This window comes from Podarcis muralis, chromosome 4 (assembly GCF_964188315.1).
Source record: "Podarcis muralis chromosome 4, rPodMur119.hap1.1, whole genome shotgun sequence".
Classification (NCBI taxonomy): domain Eukaryota; kingdom Metazoa; phylum Chordata; class Lepidosauria; order Squamata; family Lacertidae; genus Podarcis; species Podarcis muralis.
Genome location: NC_135658.1, coordinates 5,957,370 through 5,974,136, shown reverse-complemented (window position 1 = coordinate 5,974,136; position 16,767 = coordinate 5,957,370). Strand labels below are relative to the sequence as shown.

The following is a 16,767-nucleotide window of genomic DNA, read 5'->3' as shown; positions in this document are numbered from 1 at the left end:
TGGTAGAGCCCTTGCCCTGCACGCAGAAGGACCCTGGTTCAATCCCCAGTGCCTGAAACCCCGGAGAGGTGCTGCCGGCCTGTGTAGCCAAGGCTGGACTGAATAGATGGTCCCCTTCCACCTACTGAGATTCCTGCACTGCAGTGGGGTTGGAATAGATGAGCCTTGGGGTTCCTTCCCATGCTACAATTTTATGATTCTGTGACAGGCAGGGAGCCCGGAATGGCGCTCCCGTCGGCCCCTCTCGCAGCCAAAGCCCAGGAAACGAAACTTGCCCCTTTGGAATCGCACTCAGAGCTTTGTGCCGGCTCTCGATGGCTGGCTGGCATGAGGGAGGGAGAGCACAGGGCCAAGAACTTCGTATCAGCTGGTGGACATCTTCCAGCTGAAGAGGATAAAAGCAGGCTCCGTGCGAGGTGGATTCCAGAGGGCAAATCGCTTCGGGGGATTTTGCGTTGCACCACTTCTCCGCTCTGGGCCTGGGGCTCATCGAAGAGGGCTTGAAAATCAGAGAATCAGAGAATTGGAGAATTGGAAAGGCCTCCGAGGATCCAACGCCCTGCAAGGCGGGAAGACCCAGCTGCCCCGTGCAAGGAGAGAAGCTTCTCCTGAATCGGTAAGGCTATGTGTCCTTTCTAGGTGTTCCCAGACAAACCCTGGCTCATCTTGGCATCCGCCTCGTCATTTCTTTTGCAGTATATCTGTGTCTTCCTTAGGTGTTTGAGCTGCTGCTCTGTAGCATTTCAGTGCAATGGCTTTCAGTGGAATGGAGTCTCCTTCTTTGGAGGTTTGTGAACAGAGGTTGGGATGACCCTCTGTCCAGGGTCCAACTCCCCAGTTCCACGTTCCGCCGGTCTCTATGGGACTCACTTCTGGGCAAACGCACCCAGTTCTGGACTGTATATCTCAGCCATGGGGCCGAGGTCTTGCAAAGCTCACTGGGAAGTCCCGAGTCGCGTTGGAGTCTCTGCGAAGCTCTCAGAAAGCCTGAGATGCCAGAACAGATTTGGGATTTGAGGCTTAGGAACACTGGAAGCTGTCTTATACCAAGACAAACCACTGGTTAACCTGGGTCAGTATTGTGTGACACAGGCTGGCAGCAGCTGTCTGGGGTTTAAGGCAGGGGCGCTTTTGCCAACCCTACCTGGAGACGCTTTGGCTCGAACCAGGCACCTTCTGCAGGCCAAGCAGGTGACCTACCACCGAGTCACCGCCCTCTCCCTAAATTGTGACTCTAATGAATCTTATGGCTTGTGAATCTTAGGAGAGGCAGTGTGGGGTAGTGGTTAGAGTGTCGGACTAGGACCTGGGAGACCAGGGTTCAGATGCCATCACTTGGCCATGAAGCTCACTGGGTGACCTTGGGCCTGCCACTGCCTCTCACCCTGACCAGCCTCACAGGGGATTAAATCGGGTTAGACCACCTATGCCAATGCACAAAATAAATAGATAACTAACGGGGAACATAGGAACCTTCAGCTGTGACCCCTGCATTGCAATGGGGCTGGAGTTTATGATTCGGTGATAGGAATCTACCATTTACCAAGTCAGACCCTTGGCCCATTGAGCTCAGCTTCGTCCACACTGGCTGGCAAGGGCTCTCCGGGGTTTTGGAAAACAGGGGTCTCTCCCAGCCCTACTGGGATATGCCAGCAGTGGTTGAAGCCACCTGGAAAGCGGTGCTCTACCGCTGAACTACAGCCTGGAAATCGGTGCCTGCCACCAGTGTGCCTGCTTTCTCCTCCTTGTCATCTTCCAGCTCGCTAGAGAGTCAATATTGACTCACAGCCGAGCGATTCCTTGCCCTGTTCTGCAAAGAACCCGGATCTGCTGCATGCATCCTGCGCAGGACTGGCGGGGACAGAAACTTCCTTTGCCCGGCCCCATTGCCCATTTCCCCTGCTGTGCCACTGCTGCCACCTGGCTGCCGTTGGGTCTTCTCTCCCAAGGGCAGAGTTGGCCACACGGCTGGCGCTGATGGGCGACTAGGAGGAGGAGGAAGCAAGGGGCACAGCTGTCCTTCAAGCTGCGCTGATTCATCATTCACAGAAGACCATAAGAAGGGCCTCGCTGGATCTGGCCAAGGGCCCGTCTAGTCCAGCATCCTGTTCTCACCATAGGAATCCGAGCGCAAGAGCAACTCTCCCCTCCTGGCGTCTCCAGCAACTGGGAGGCAACAGCCTTTGCTGCCTGCCATTTAGAAGTGGCTGCTGGCGACAATTCATTGCAGAGTTGGGGGGGAAAGGTTCAGGAAAGGGCCGCCCAAATGATGGAGGGGATGGAGCAGCTTCCCTAAGAAGAAAGGTCGAAACATTTTAAGTTTAGAGAAAAGGCAAGCACACACTTCGCTTCCCCCCGCCGCTTCCCTGCGGGAAAACCCGCCGTTTGCCGCTGAATCCCAGCAAACGTCAACCGGGTTTTCTCGGGGGAAGGGGACAGAGAGATGTTTTTCTCCCTCTTGCTAGAACTTAGGGGCATCCCAGGACGCTGAATGTTGGAAGATTCAGGACATCTTCATGCAGCACAGAGTTAAACTGTGGAACTCCCTCCCACTGGAGACAGGGATGGCCACCAACTTGCATGGCTTTAAAAGAGGATTAGACAAATTCATGAAGAAGGAGAGGCTGATCAAAGGCCGCTGCCCATGATAGCTGTTTTCTGTCTCCGAAAGTCAGAGGCAGCAAAGCCTTTACTGGAAACTGCAGGAATATGCAGCTGTCCCGTACGGGGAGCGAACCTGCAACCTTGGCACAATCAGCTCCATGCTCTGATGCATTACGAACGAGGGACGTCAACCTTTCTTGGACCAGCTTTGGGAAAAGGGCTGTTGAATCTCCTCCTGGGATGTCAGAAGGAATAAGTATTAAAATAAGAAGAGGTGGGTTTTTTAAAAAAGTGGTATTAGTAGGAAACCATCAATTTTAATTCCCTGCCAAGAACACATGGAGCGGTTTGTGCAGATTCCAGCAGCTGTTGCGAAGCGAGACACAATTACCTGTGCATATGAAACGGATCAAGGTGCCAACACTTCGTCTCTCTAAGAGCATAAAAATAGCAGCCAAGTGTGGCACGACTGCGCTCGGTTTCTCTGATGGCTCTCTGGTGTTCCCAGGAACCTGTCACAGACGCTCTGTCTGCTGCTAAAAGCCATGTAACTTTGGAGTCAGAACTGCTCACCCAAGGATAGGCCTAAGAGCATCAGAAGAAGAGCCTGGCTCCTGGATCAGGCCCACGGGGGCTCCTCTCGTCCAGGCTCCTATTCCCACCGTGGTGAACCAGTTGCCCCAGTGGGAAGCCTGCATGCGAGATCTAACCACTAGTCATCATGGTCCAGCTCAGCCTCTGCACTGAGGAGGGGAGAGATGCTTTCGCACTCGGGTGCAACTTCTGGGCTTCCCCCAAGAGGCTCCCGGTTGGCGCCTCTGAGAACAGGGTGCTGAACCAGATTCTTCTTCGGGTAGTCAGGTCACAGGGATGGCAACTGAACGGAGGAGCTTTTGGGACACTTGAACGGAAGTCGTTCTCCATGCAGCACCTCGTTAATCTGTGGAACTCCCTCCCACAGGAGACAGTGAGGGTCACTGACCTGGGTGGCTTAGAAAGAGGATCACCAACAATAATAGATTGGCAAACACTCACGATTGAGTATTTTCAGTTAGCAAAGCTGACTGGAAAAGTCAGGGGAGCCCCGAACCAAAAAGCATAACAGAGAACGGAAACTATTCAAGGAATATATAAGGATATTTTGTAATAATGATATTATCCTAGCAGAATTGAATGATACTTGTATATAATAAACAAATGAAACAAACATCTTAGAGGAATAAATAGAAAATGTTATAAAACAAGCTGTGCGATAAAATTATAACATAAAAAGTACAATGAGAACGATTGGAAGCTTTTCTCAGAAGACTTTATTGGATAAGATATGATGCTATATAAGTAATTGGCTTTTTAAACTGATTTTCTTTTTGTTCTTGTTAATTCTTTTTAAGTATTTTCTTTCTTTTTTCTTTCTTTTTATCTTTTTTCTTTTCTTTTCGGGTTCAACTCTGCTGTACCCATCTGTAATGTATGATTGTCTTTTAAATCAATAAAGACAATTAAAAGAAAGAAAGAAAGAGGATCAGACAGGTTCTCGGAGGAGAGAGCTGTCAGTGGCACATAAAGAGCGACTTTATTTTATCCATCCTGGTCCATGCGCTCATGTCCTCCGTGAGGAGAGCAGGGTGCTGGACTAAGATGGGCCTCCTTTGGCCTGATCCGTCGAGCACATCTTATGTTCTCATGACCTGAGTGTGACAGCACCGCTCTCCCTGCCTGAGATTCCCAGCAGTGCTGAATAGCCATCTTCAAATCCTGCATCTCAAAGGCTGATTTCTCCTGAACCAAAGGCTGCTGCTGTTATGATTGCAGCGGCGTCAGCGCGGAGAAACAGGCAAGATATCCTCTTACCCTCTTTGGGATACTCCAGGCACTCGTTTCGATTTGAAAGCCATGTAATTGCCCTAAAGTGCACTTACTGGTTGACTTTACGTCAGAGGCTAAAAACGGCTCTCTCTTCCTTGCTCAGCGATGCCAGCTAAGTATTTCGGGAGACCTGCGGTCCAGCCTTGATGACATGGCTAGCAGAGCTGCAATTTCTCCCTCTCTTTCTCCCGCACCCTGGCCCCTGTGTGGCAGCAAAAACAGTCAGAGGTAGCCATGAGCTCTGGTTTTCCCAGTAGTGATGTATGGAAGTGAGAGCTGGACCATAAAGAAGGCTGATCGCTGAAGAATTGATGCTTTTGAATTCTGGTGCTGGAGGAGACTCTTGAGAGTCCCATGGACTGCAAGAAGATCAGACCTCTCCATTCTGAAGGAAATCAGCCCTGATTGGAAGGACAGATCCTGAAGCTGAGGCTCCAATACTTTGGCCACCTCAGGAGAAGAGAAGATTCCCTGGAAAAGACCCTGATGTTGGGGAAAATGGAGGGCACAAGGAGAAGGGGACGACAGAGGACAAGATGATGGGACAGTGTTCTCGAAGCTACCAGCATGAGTTTGACCAAACTGCGGGAGGCAGTGGAAGACAGGAGTGCCTGGCGTGCTCTGGTCCATGGGTTCAAGAAGAGTCGGACACTACCTGTTGCGGGGATTCGAACCGCTGACCTTCCAAAGAGGCTCAGTGGAAGCCATTAAGTAGATGACCATGAGGTGCTGTGCTCTTTGTGGTGCTTAGTCGAACTTGTAAGAAGTTCTTCAGGAGGCTTAGTTAATCCTACATCATGCGGGAACAGTTTTTGGGAACTTGGAAGCCGGTTTCCACTGAAAAATTTGATGACTATCTGAAAGAACTTGGCGCAGACTTTGCCACCAAGAAGATGGCTGGTGTTGCCATTGTCCAACGTGATCGTCAGTCACAATGGAGACGTTAGAAGCATCAAAAGAGAAAGCAGTTTAAGAAACACTGAGATTTCCTTCAAAGGGGGGGGGGGAGTTTGATGAGACCACCACAGATGACAGGAAAATAAAGAGCGTTGTGGCATTAGACGATGGGACATTCGATGAGTTGCAGAAATGGGATGAGAAAAGAGACTGCAACAAAAAGACGAAGAGCAGATGGGAAGCTGGTTGTGGAGTGTGAAATGAACAACCTTATCTGCACCAGAAAGCATGAAAACAGACTCCTTTCCCTGTGTGGTTAATGGGACACAGAAACTGGAGAGTTAGCTGGTTCGGGGAGCAGAGCCCCACAAGGCAGTTGTTTTCTCCAAAGAACTGAGACGGTATTGCTAGAACTATTCCCAAGAACCTGTGTACAGTATTCAACCTAAAAGCATTGTGACTATTCAACAAGGGGCTTAATGAAAAAGAATAAAAAATAAAGTTAATAATAATAATAATAATAATAATAATAATAATAATAATTATTATTATTATTATTATTATTATTATTATTATTATTATTATTATTATTAATATTATTAATATTATTATTTATGATTTATACCCTGCCCATCTGACTGGGTTTCCCTCAGTGGAACTCCCTGCCACCAGCCTGGATGGCTTTAAAAGAAGATTGGACAAATTCATGGAGGAGGAGAGGGCTGTCCATGCCTCCTGGCCACAATGGCTCTGCCCTGCCACCACGGTCAGAGGCACCACTGCTTCCGAATGCCAGTTGCTGGAAACCACAGCAGGAAAGAGTTGCTCTTGCGCACGGATCCTGCTTGGGGGTTCCCAATGGGGCATCTAGCTGGCCACTGCAAGTACAGGATACTGGACTAGATGGACCACTGGCCTGATCCAACAGACTCCTATGTTCTCAGTCGAGGGATTTACTGTATTTTTACTCCATAAGACGCAACTAGTTTTTAGAGGAAGAAAGGGGGAAACCCCCTTTTTTGAGGATCAACTCAAAGTTGCACTGCTTCTTTTGCAAAGGGAAATTTTTTTGTTTTTATGGGGTTCAACTCACACTTCTGCAGCTTCTTTAGGAAAGGAATGGGAGCCATTTCTACAGTTTCCAGAAAGATAATCTAATCAGCCAGTCCCCTGTCGCTGGGGAAACAAACAGCCTCCGTCTGCAGAACATTCAAAAATGGAGGCCTGGGCAAGAGGCCGGAAAGGGAGCCAGCAATCGACCACACATTTGCTGCATAAGACGCACAGACATTCCCCCTTACTTTTTAGGAGGAAAAAAGTGCGTCTTATGGAGCGAAAAATACGGTAATTTTCGAATGTGGGGTTTGTCGTCTTAAGGCTGCACAAAACCTTCGCTTTTCTTATCCCCTATCATTACAGTTGTGAGACTGAAGTCAGTACGGTGTCCTCCCAGCTTCTGCAAAATCCACTTTCCCCCTACAATTTGTGCACGTGCTGGCAAGTCCAGGCCACGGAGCTGGCTCTGGTTAGGAGCGCAGCCGCTGTCAACCCACTGCAGAGAACAATCCTGTGCCGCTTAGTCCAGAAAAGTAAAATCTCCAGAGTGCACCTTTTCGTGCGGCAGGACCGAGTGTTTCCAAAAATATCTGGAAAAGAGGGGGATTTGTGCCTTCAAGGAGCTTAGCGTCCGGCTCAGTCAAGGAAGTGAAGAAATGTGTTGAATTGGAGTGACGAGGGCGTGCAGATGGCTTGCTGGAGCCAAAGCTGCGCACCTCTCCTTGGGGAGGGCAAGCGGCGCTGCAGCATCCGTGGCGTAATCTCTCCGTCTCCCGCGAAACAAGCGCAGGTTATCCCCATATGAGTTTCAGGAGCCAGCCAGGAAAATAGAGGTTTGCTTTTATTCGGCGTAATGGCAGATAAGCTGTCGGGTGTTTTGAGCAAGCATCTCGCCAATCGGTTCCTTGGCGGAGAGGGGCTGGCTTTTTCCCGGGGATCAAAGGGAAGGCTTCCCAGATGAGATCAAATAGCAAAATGTAAATCGATGGAAATGTATTCCTGCTTCCTCGCTGGCCTAATTGGCACGGAGAAGCCGGGCCTGGCTTCAAAGGCAGCCGTGGGGACCCCTAGAGGCCTCGCTGCTGCGGAGACGGTGGGCAGGCAGGATGGCTGGGTCTCGAAAGCGGCCTGAGCGCCTGCTGGATCAGGCCAGCATCCTGTGGGCAACCCAGGGGAGCAGGATGCCAGGCTAGATGCCCCTGTTGTCTGACCCAGAGGGGCTTTTCTTACTTTTAGTTAACCACACATTTTATCTGACAGATTTTATCTTTGTGTGAAATCAAGAGGTGTCGAACTATGCCTGCTAAAAAAGGGAAAGGGGCCCCTGACCGTTAGGTCCAGTCGTGGCCGACTCTGGGGTTGCGGCGCTCATCGCGCTTTATTGGCCGAGGGAGCCGGCATACAGAAACGCCACATACCTTCCCGCCGGACTGGTACCTATTTATCTACTTGCACTTTTTGCACTGCTAGGTTGCCTGCTAGCGGGGGGGGGGGGGGATAATCTGAGGGCAACTGCATTTGTAGCACTCAGCTTCAGCTGTGCTCCCAGAAGCCCCGAGCAAACTGGGGATGATGGGAGTTGTAGTTCAAAAGCATCTGGAATGCACCAGGTGAGGGAAGGCTGAGGCGCACCAAGGGAAATTGTGTGCCACTGTTGAAGTGAGACATCGGAGGGGAGCCCCCAGTCCTCTTCCAGTCCTACAGTTACTTACCACATCATGTTGGATAATAATAATAATAATAATAATAATAATAATAATAATAATAATTCAGTGGTGCTTAGATCAGCAAACTTTTTCAGCAGGGGGCCGGTCCACTGCCCCTCAGACCTTGGGGGGGGGGGGCGGACTATATTTTTTTGGGGGAAATGAACAAATTCCTATGCCCCACAAGTAACCCAGAGATGCATTTTAAATAAAAGGACACATTCTACTCATGTAAAAACACGCTGATTCCTGGAATGTCCACGGGCTGGATTTAGAAGGCGATTGGGCCAGATCCGGCCCCCAGGCCTTAGGTTGCCTACCCAGATGCACTCTGTTCTTATAGGTACCAAAAGGGTTTTATTCTGTGTCATTAGATCTGCTCTCATAAAATCTACAGTGCTGCCACCTAGTGGATAATGCAGGGAAGCAGCTCAGATAATGCAGGGAAGCAACCCTGGGGTGCCTTGAATGATGGTCAGGGTGCTGCGGACAACACTGGCCTCTGTCCCGCTTTCCTTCCCTCCCTCTTCTGATGCCCTCTCAGGACTCTGCCTCCCAAAAGCTTGCACAACTGTCTGTTGCAGCAGCCCTGCCCACAACCTCTGCAGGCGAATGGTGCCTCTGGGGCAGGCCAGGGGGTAATTCCTAGGCCCCTGTGGGGCAGTGTGAGAAGGCACCTCTCTTTGGGGCAGGGTGAGGGGCAGCTCAGAGAACAGGGGCGGCTGAAAATTTGCTGAGCATTCTCCAAGTATTTATATCCCCATTTCGCATCTTATGTCAATGAGTTTCAGTTGCTGATATTTCACAGTCAAGAATCAACAGTCGCTCCTGGAGCCATATTGATGCTATTTTGGGATGGGCCATCTGTCGGTACCCCACCTGAGGAGGAAGTAGGTGGCATTCCAAGCTGGAGATAAGAAGGCGAACATCATATTATCAGCAATTGAATCATAGAATAGAATCATAGAATCATAGAGTTGGAAGAGACCACAAGGGCCATCGAGTCCAACCCCCTGCCAAGCAGGAAACACCATCAGAGCACTCCTGACATATGGTTGTCAAGCCTCTGCTTAAAGACCTCCAAAGAAGGAGACTCCACCACACTCCTTGGCAGCAAATTCCACTGTCGAACAGCTCTTACTGTCAGGAAGTTCTTCCTCATGTTTAGGTGGAATCTTCTTTCTTGTAGTTTGGATCCATTGCTCCGTGTCCGCTTCTCTGGAGCAGCAGAAAACAACCTTTCTCCCTCCTCTAGATGACATCCTTTTATATATTTGAACATGGCTATATAAAAGGGTGTCATATAGAGGAGGGAGAAATTGCTTGGGAAGTTACTCTCAGCTCGGCTGGGTTTGAACCATCCCTCCAGAACCTGCCGCTGAGTCAGACCTCTTTGGGTTCTCCACGTATTTGCAGGATCCCTTTGTGGCAGCCGCCGATCCCTAGCGAAGACCGTGGGAAGGCAGCATCCATCCCATAGCCATCTAGCGCGAGTGCTGACTGTCCTCAGTGGGACATTGTTAAGTCTCAGATAGCTTAAAAAGAGGATTTGGCTAATTCGCGGAGAGGGCTATCAATGGCTACTAGCCAGGATGTCTATTCTCTGTCTCCGCAGTTGGAGGTGTTGTAAACAAAAATCTGCCCTTTCCCCCCCTTATGGGGTGCCCAAGAGCCCGTATAGAGTTCTTATGTAGGTTCCCTATTGGTAGGAGAAAATAACAGAGGCCAACCAGAGAATATTGAGAAGCAAAGCAGCTAGTAAGCCTGGTCTTTATTGATCTGTTGCAACAGGGAGCTCACTGCCACACGCAAGAGGCAGGAGGGAACCTAACAATGGCACACAAGCTCTTATATAGTTCCAGTTACAGATGGGTAGCCGTGTTGGTCTGCCATAGTCAAAACAAAAAAAATTCCTTCCAGTAGCACCTTAAAGACCAACTAAGTTAGTTCTTGGTATGAGCTTTCGTGTGCATGCACACTTCTTCAGATACCAGTCTTTTGTAATGATAAATACTTAGTTCCTGAGCCAGGTCACAGGCTCACCCTATTCATACACAGACATACCCTTAATACAGGATTTGTGAAGGAAAAGACAATGAGGAGGCTTTTCCATTTTCCTTTGACCTTGCAGAGAAAACATTTGGTCAGTTTGAGAATCAAAAATGGTTCCAGGTCGGTCTTCCTGTGCTGGTCTATGTATGTGCTTGGTTGGTACACTTATGAACATTTAACATATATCTAAGACCTCAAAATTCCTATCACAGAGGCAGCTGTGTTTCAGAATCCCAGTTGCCGGAAACCGCAGGAGGGGAGAGGGCTCTTGTGTTCGAATCCTGCTTGCTGGTTTCCCATGGGAGAATCTGGTCGGCCCCTGGGAGAAGAGGATGCTGGGATACTTGGGCCATTGGCCTGATCCAGCAGGCTTTTCTTATTACCTTAAAAGGGGCAAGAGGAGCCAGCCAGGGTGTTGGTCTGGACCTGGGCCATAGAATCATAGAACTATAATAATAATAATAATAATAATAATAATAATTTATTATTTATACCCCGCCCATCTGGCTGGGCCTCCCCAGCCACTCTGGGCGGCTTCCATAAAAACCAAAAATACAATAAAATATCACATGTTAAAAACTTCCCTGAACAGGGCTGCCTTAAGATGTCTCTTGAATGTCAGGTAGTTATTTATCACTTTGACATCTGCTGGAAGGGCGTTCCACAGGGTTCCATGCTGATGCCACTCCTTCCTCACAGGCTCTGGACCTGGTGTCTTCCATGGCGACACTAGGGCTCTCCCAGTTTGTTTCGGGCCCCACACATCAAGCAGGCCACACGCTGGATTTGATCTTTGGCGTCGGTATAGATGTGATCATGTTTCCTTCGATGAAGGTGCCATGGTCTGATCACTACGCTCTGAAAGCCAGGATTGACGTTCCACCCCTACCCTGCTTGGGTGGCGAGCCGATTTGGGCTCGCCCGCGGAGGCTGATGGACCCTGATAGATTCCGTCAAGCCTTGCGGGACCTTGCTCCCCCTGGCGACTCATTGACTGAGCTTGTTGAGGGCTGGAATACCCAGCTCCTGGCAGCCATCAATGAGATCGCACCTAAGCGCCCTCTGCGTCCCCGCAGAAACCGGGCTCCCTGGTTTACCGAGGAGCTCCGGAAAATGAAGCGGGACCTCAGACGGCTAGAGCGAGTATGGCGGGGTGCCCGCGACGGAGCTTCAAGAACATCCTATAGAGTTTTTATGAAAACCTATGAGATGGCAGTGAAGGCCGCTAAGAAGTCCTACTTCTCGGCCTCCATTGCATCCGCTAGCTCTCGCCCGGCGCAATTATTTAGTATAATTCGATCTTTAACGTCCCTCGAAGGACAGCCAAATTTAAATAACAATTGGACACACAGCTGTGAGGCATTTGCGAGCTTTTTTGCGGAGAAGGTCCTGTTGCTCCGCCATGACCTCCCCGCCAATTTCGATACAATAAAGGAACTGGAGGCCCCTCGACTGTCCTCGGGTCCAGTATTGGACCACTTTGACCGGATATCCCCAGCCGATGTGGACAGACTCCTCCGAGCTGGAAAGCCCACCACTTGTCCTCTCGACCCGTGCCCGTCCTGGCTGATTAGAGCGTGTCCAGACGAGGTGCGGGCCCCCCTAGGGGATATCATCAATCTGTCCCTTGGCACCGGGACATTCCCAGGGGAACTGAAGGAGGCGGTGGTGCGTCCGCTCTTAAAGAAAACATCATTAGATCCCTTAGATCTATCCAATTACCGCCCGGTCTCGAATCTTCCATTCCTGGGTAAGGTGATTGAGAGAGCGGTTGCTGAACAGCTTGGTAGGTTTCTGGATGAAACATCTGCTCTGGATCCATTCCAGTCCGGCTTCCGCGCTGGTCATGGGACCGAGACGGCTCTGGTCGCCCTAACAGATGATCTCCGCAGGCAGCTGGATCGAGGTGGGTCGGGGCTGCTGATTCTTCTAGATCTGTCAGCAGCCTTTGACATGGTCGATCATGAACTCCTGGACCACCGCCTTGCCGACGTGGGGATCCAGGGCACAGTCCTTCAATGGCTGCGCTCGTTTCTCTCTGGTCGGGGACAGAGGGTGGCGCTTGGGGGGGAATTGTCATCGCGCCACTCCTTGGTGTGTGGAGTGCCTCAGGGTGCGATTCTCTCCCCGATGCTTTTTAACATCTTTATGCGCCCCCTCGCCCAGCTTGTCCGGAGCTTCGGGCTGGGTTGCCATCAGTATGCTGATGACACCCAACTCTATCTGTTGATGGATGGCCATCCTGACTCGGCCCCAGACACACTGACCAGATGTCTGGAGGCTGTGGCTGGATGGTTACGTGGGAGCCGGTTGAAGTTAAATCCTGCGAAGACAGAGGTCCTTTGGCTGGGGCGGGACGATATGGGATCGGGGGGGCAACTCCCATCTCTTGCGGGGGTGCAATTGGTGCCAGCACCGTCCGTTAAGAGTCTGGGTGTAATCTTCGATACCTCCCTCTCTATGGAGGCGCAGATTACAGCTATAACAAAGGCGGCATTTTTTCATCTCCGCCAAGCTAAGCAGTTGGCCCCTTATCTCTCTCGCCCTGACCTAGCCACTGTGATCCATGCGACGGTCACCTCCAGACTGGATTATTGTAACTCGCTCTACGTGGGGCTGCCCTTGAGACTGACCCAGAAACTCCAGCGGGTACAGAATGCCGCAGCGAGACTCCTTACGGGGTCCTCGCTGCGAGATCACATTCACCCGGTGCTATACCATCTGCACTGGCTCCCGGTGGAGTATAGGATCAGGTTTAAGGTGCTGGTTTTAACCTTTAAAGCCCTATACGGCCTAGGACCCTCGTACCTACGGGACCGCCTCTCCTGGTATGCCCCACAGAGAAACCTACGGTCGGTAAATAAAAACATCCTTAAGGTCCCAGGCCTCAGAGAGGTTAGGCTGGCCTCAACTAGAGCCAGGGCCTTCTCGGCTGTGGCTCCAATCTGGTGGAATGCTCTGTCACAAGAGACTAGGGCCCTGCGGGACCTGACATCTTTCCGCAGGGCCTGCAAGACAGAGTTGTTCCACCAGGCCTTTGGTTGGGGCGCAGCCTGACCCCCTCCTCTGGCAACCTGCACAGTATTTTGGTTGCCATCAATTTGATTTTAATTAATTTTATAATGAAATATTTTAGAATGTGTGATTATTCAACTATTTGGTTATTTGATTGTTGTTAGCCGCCCTGAGCCCAGCTTCGGCTGGGGAGGGCGGGATATAAATAAAATTTATTATTATTATTATTATTATTACCGAGAAGGCCCTCTGCCTGGTTCCCTGTAGCTTTGCTTCTCGCAATGAGGGAACCGCCAGAAGGCCCTCGGCGCTGGATCTCAGCGTCCGGGCAGAATGATGGGGGTGGAGACGCTCCTTCAGGTATACTGGACCGAGGCCGTTTAGGGCTTTAAAGGTCAGCACCAACACTTTGAATTGTGCTCGGAAACGTACTGGGAGCCAATGCAAGTCTTTCAAGACCAGTGTTATATGGTCTCGGCGGCCGCTCCCAGTCACCAGTCTAGCTGCCGCATTCTGGATTAGTTGTAGTTTCCGAGTCACCTTCAAAGGTAGCCCCACGTAGAGTGCATTGCAGTAGTCCAAGCGGGAGATAACCAGAGCATGTACCACTCTGGCGAGACAGTCCGCAGGCAGATAGGGTCTCAGCCTACGTACCAGATGGAGCTGGTAAACAGCTGCCCTGGACACGGATTTGACCTGTGCCTCCATGGACAGCTGTGAGTCCAAAATGACTCCCAGGCTGTGCACCTGGTCCTTCAGGGGCACAGTTACCCCATTCAGGACCAGGGAATCCTCCACACCTGCCCGCCTCCTGTCCCCCAAAAACAGTACTTCTGTCTTGTCAGGATTCAACCTCAATCTGTTAGCCGCCATCCATCCTCCAACCGCCTCCAGACACTCACACAGGACCTTCACCGCCTTCACTGGTTCTGATTTAAAAGAGAGGTAGAGCTGGGTATCATCCGCATACTGATGAACACCCAGCCCAAACCTCCTGATGATCTCTCCCAGCGGCTGCATGTAAATGTTGAAAAGCATGGGGGAGAGGACAGAACCCTGAGGCACCCCACAAGTGAGAGCCCAGGGGTCTGAACACTCATCCCCCACCACCACTTTCTGAACACGGCCCAGGAGGAAGGAGCGGAACCACTGTATAACAGTGCCCCCAGCTCCCAGCCCCTCAAGACGGTCCAGAAGGATGCTATGGTCGATGGTATCAAACGCCGCTGAGAGATCCAGCAGAACTAGGAAACAGCTCTCACCTTTGTCCCTAGCCCGCCGGAGATCATCAACCAGCGCAACCAAGGCAGTTTCAGTCCCATGATGAGGCCTGAATCCCGACTGGAAGGGATCCAAATGGTCCGCTTCTTCCAGGCGTGCCTGGAGTTGTTCGGCAACCGCTCGCTCAATCACCCACTATAGGACTGGGAGAGACCCCAGCGGTCATCTAGTCCAACCCCCCAACCTGCAATGCATAGCAGGATGTCTGGTGCCTTTCCTGCTCCTTGCCCTGCCTTTGCACCCAGCCTTGTCACCCCCCCAATATCTGACCCCCCCCTAGCTTTTTTCAGTGCTGTTTGTGCCTCCCTTGTGCAAAAAGCGCTTCTCCAGTTCCACCTGGTGCAGTGGAAAAACGAGCCCCTGCGCCTTTGAAATGGGCACAATGGCAGGTCTGTGCAATTCATCCCCTTCACAAAAGGCCCCCTTGAAAGCCAAGCGCTGCCGTGGGTCCAGGAGGAGGAGTGGGACTCTTTGTGGGTATCGGTGTTGCGCATCAGGTTTCGGGGCTGCAGACCTTTCCGTCCCGCGGATTCCTGGGTCGAGACGCAGCCTCCTTTGTTCAGCGGTCTTCTGGCGGGCGGGCGGCGAGAAATGACTCCGGGTGGCTGATGAAATATTTAGAGGCTCGGCTTGTAAGCCGGCAAAAATGATAGGCCTGATTAATAATGAGAGAGCCTGGAAATGGATCCACAGACCCACTTTGCCACGATTGCCGGCATCTGACAGGCAGTGTGCTTTTGCAAAAGGAGCTGTGTGTGTGTGTTTGTGTGTGCCGGGGCTGCAGGGAGGAGAAAACAAGGGATGTTCAAAATTCTCATCATCTTCAGGTTTGGGTGCCAAAACTCCATTTTTGCAGCCTCATCCTGCTTGCTGAATATTCAGTGGGGAAGCGGGGGGGGGGGGGGGCTCTGTCTTGGCCCTCAATTGCCCATTGATCTCCAAGTTCCTGAAATAAACCAAACAAATCAATACAATCAAAAGCAGGGTTGCCGTATTTCGAAAGGTAAAAACCAGGACACCCCGAAAGCTGCTGAGGCAGCCCAAATCAAAAGAGCGGAAGTACAAAAACCAGCACAGTATATCTGAGTGAGACTGAATATTATGGATGAGGAAGTACTTAAGGCCATTAAGGAAGCCAATTTTCATGTTTCACTGTAGGGAGAAAGGCCTGTGTCTCTAAATTTGTTGCACATGAGATAAAATTCCACCAAACATCATCTTCTGAGGTCCTCTGAGCCTTTGGTCAGAGGGGCAGAGGAAGGGTGTGTGTGGTGTGTGTGGGCCGGCCCGGGTGTCACCACTGGGGGTGTGTGTGACAAAATGCCGGGTGGCACTCACCACGGGGCCTGCAGTGTGCCCGAGCCAAGTGTCTCTCCTAGGAGAGATGTGGTGGCATGGACGCGCGCAGGCTCTGCACTGCCCAAACAGTCTGCCCGCTGCCTCCCCCTCAGCTATAGGACGGCTGAGTGGGAGGAGGCAGGCAGACTCTGGAGGCCTCACGGTGCGCACCACCCCATGGGCAGCTCACCCTCAGCCCGCTCCGCCCCAGGCGCCCGAGCGGCTTCCTCTGCCATTGTTTGGTAACATGTAACTTATGAGTTACCGTATTTCCCCCCCAGCTAATGCTAAACTCCACATATTTTTCATAACAAAACAGAAGTTGCAAATCCTGCATTCATTTTGGGGGAATACAATGGATGCTCGGGTTGCGAATGTCATCCGTGCAGGAGGCACGTTCGCAACCCGCAGCTGCGTGTCTGTGCACACGCGGATTGCGATTCGGCACTTCTGTGCACATGCAAAGTGTGATTTAGCGCTTCTGTGCGTGCGCAACCGCAGAAACCCGGAAGTAACCTGTTCTGGTACTGTTCTGGATTTCGGTGGTCCGTAAGCCGAAAAAACGCAACCTGAAGTGTCTGTAACCCGAGGTATGACTGTATGAGGTTTTGGCAGCTGAAACCTTTCAGTGGGTCGCCCCATAGATTTAACAAGCAAAGCTGCGATGAAGTTGGAATGGGGCGTTTTAAGGGATTTTGGTCATTTCTTGGCAAACCATTGTCCATAATTTGAATCCTTGTGGTCAGTGCCACCATAGGTGGGGGAAAGTGCCTATTTTTTAAAAAATCAGTTCAGAGACCAATTCAGGAAAAGGCTTTCTGTGCTAGAGCATCCAGCTCAATGCCTCTCACATGTGTTGCATCAGGAAAGTTTTGGGCATCGCAGGGCAGGACAGAGTTTCAAAGATGTGCTCTCTTCAGCCCACATTCCCAGGCTATTCACACTGCTGTCT

The 16,767-nt window shown here is 51.0% G+C and overlaps 1 protein-coding gene and 1 pseudogene across 1 annotated transcript in view; both read left to right on the top strand.

The window, feature by feature from the left end:
• Positions 1–16,767, top strand: part of STARD10 (StAR related lipid transfer domain containing 10) — a 67,882-nt gene that overhangs the window by 23,159 nt on the left and 27,956 nt on the right. The window lies entirely within an intron of this gene.
• LOC114595506 (fatty acid-binding protein, adipocyte pseudogene) lies at positions 4,952–5,911 on the top strand (annotated as a pseudogene).